Source organism: Pristiophorus japonicus, unplaced genomic scaffold, assembly GCF_044704955.1.
Source record: "Pristiophorus japonicus isolate sPriJap1 unplaced genomic scaffold, sPriJap1.hap1 HAP1_SCAFFOLD_130, whole genome shotgun sequence".
NCBI classification, from domain to species: Eukaryota; Metazoa; Chordata; class Chondrichthyes; family Pristiophoridae; genus Pristiophorus; species Pristiophorus japonicus.
In genome coordinates this window covers 713,384-715,595 of record NW_027250967.1, presented here as the reverse complement: position 1 = coordinate 715,595, position 2,212 = coordinate 713,384, and the positions used below count along the sequence as shown (strand labels likewise).

The 2,212-nt window shown below is 53.4% G+C and overlaps 1 non-coding gene across 1 annotated transcript; it reads left to right on the top strand.

Moving 5' to 3' along the window:
* The first annotated feature begins 1,796 nt into the window (after positions 1–1,796).
* Positions 1,797–1,870, top strand: trnan-guu (transfer RNA asparagine (anticodon GUU)). The gene has a single exon. It is a non-coding gene; the product is annotated as a tRNA-Asn (tRNA).
* Positions 1,871–2,212: the final 342 nt, after the last annotated feature.

The following is a 2,212-nucleotide window of genomic DNA, read 5'->3' as shown; positions in this document are numbered from 1 at the left end:
ATTAAACACTTCAGTTTTACAAATAAAGAGCTATCATCAATAATAAATGATAAATACATCAATAAATCAACCAATAAATCAATCAAAAAAAATTCATAAAAAATAAAAAAAAAATGTTAAATCTATAAATAAAACATTTTCGAATTCCTGACTGGAGGAGGGTGAGTGGGGAGAGGTGGATGGGGGAGGAGGATGGGGGAGAAGGGGGGTGGGGAGGAGGGGGGAGAAGAGGGTGGGGAGGAGGAGGGCGGGTGGTGGGGAGGAGGAGGAGGGGTGGGGGGAAGGAGGAGGAGGATGGGTGGGGGGGAGGAGGAGGTTTGGTGGGGGGAGGAGGAGGAGGGGGTTGGGGGAGGAGGAGGGGGGAGTAGGAGGGGGTGTAGGGGGGAGAGGAGGGGGAGGGGTATTGTGGAGTGGAGGGGTCGGGGAGGGGAGGGGTAGGTGGGAGAGGAGGGGTAGGGAGTAGAGGAGGGGGAGTAGGGGGGAGAGAAGGGGGTGGGAGGAGGAGGGGGAGGGGCAGGAGGAGTGGGGGGGTGGAGGGGCAGTAGGGGTAGAGGAGGAGGAGAAGGGTGGGGAAAGGAGGGGGGGGGCGGGAGTTGTGGGGGAGACGGGTGGAGAGGAGTGGGTTGGAGAGGACGAGAAGGGAGAAAGGATGGAGGGAGGGAGGGAGGGAGGGAAGGAGGCTGAGTGGCTGGGCCCAAGAACTCGGGCTGGATTTACAGGTAGGTGGCGTCGGGTCTCGGGGGGCGGGGTCGCGGAGGTCCGGAGGTGGGGGGAAGAGTCACAGAGGTCCGGGGGTGGGAGTCGTGGGGGGGTGGGTGGCGTGGAAGTCAGGTCGCTGGGGGGGGAAGCAGAGGTCGGGTCGGGTCCGGTCGGGTGGGAGGAGCCTTATGCACGCAGCCCCAGTGAGGCCATTCCTCCAGGGCTAGGGGCTGCGTGCTCAGGCCCTTCCCACAGTTTTGGGCGCCTGGAGCTACTGCACATGCGCGCCCACAGTAGCGCGCATGTGCAGAGGTCCCGGCACTGTTTTCAGCGCAGGGACATGGCTCCGCCCCCAACAGCTCGTGCTGCGCTGCGCTCAGCTCCAGAGGACCTGCAGGGAGCCGGAGAATAGGTAAGTTTTTTTTCGGTGCGCTTTGTGGCGCGAAAACCGAAACTTGGGCCCATTGTGTTGTCGTGTGAGGAAAGATGTGCCCAAATCACCCCACATGAACCTCAACTCTTTGCAAAGGAGCTCGGTGCAAATAATCAGGTGCCTCAGGGACTTGGACATACTTTGAATGAGTTCTGCTTGTACCTGCATTCAAGCTTGAAACAGCAACTGGGCTTCCATCTCACGGGAGCAGCGTGCAGCAGTTAGCGAGTAGGTGACGAGGTTTGGGGTTGATGTGTGTTGCTTTCAATCTTTGAAATTTCACCAAACAAAGAAACAGTGAATCCAACTGTCCCTGTAAGCATTTTGTTCGCGTTTAATCACAGAAATATCTGCAGTCAGGAGCTCAAAAGGAATTAAAACCTAATACCGGCTTCGGGACAATCGGAATACTTTGTCACAGACAAGGCACCGGAAGGCTGGAAGGTCGATCACAGCGGTTGTGGGAGAGCTGGTTGGTGGTGACATGGAAGTGTCTGCAGTGTGCGGGATCAGACTGCTTCCACACATCCACAATGAATGTCCCAACATTTATTTGGGAAAAGTACAACTGAGAGTGGACAAGTTCAATCCCGGTCGGAGCAATCTGAAGCTTTAGCTGACTGACACCCTGGTTTGGGATGTCTTGTAACAGATATATGTGTCAGTCTCTGTGGCGCAATGGGTTAGCGCGTTCGGCTGTTAACCGAAAGGTTGGTGATTTGAGCCCATCCAGGGACGAAACTTTAACTGTTTTTCCCCAAGGTTCCAGGTTGACATTGTGCGTTTTGGCTGCACGAATATATTCCGCAAACATTGACAGCTGTGCTGTTATCCATTGAGTTCCCACTCCAATACATTTCTGAGCTTTAAGTTCATGTAAAACGATAACAATTTTTTACTTGGATCATGTTCCTCCATCCAGTCCACGAGAAATAAATGAAGTTATTGGGTTTCAAGAAACTGGTGGAAAATGATTCTATTGATACATATATAGAACTGGAACTTCGATCTCAAGTGCTCCTCCTATCACGACTAGGCACACACACATTCAATGGTTTTACAACTGAGTCATGAACACTT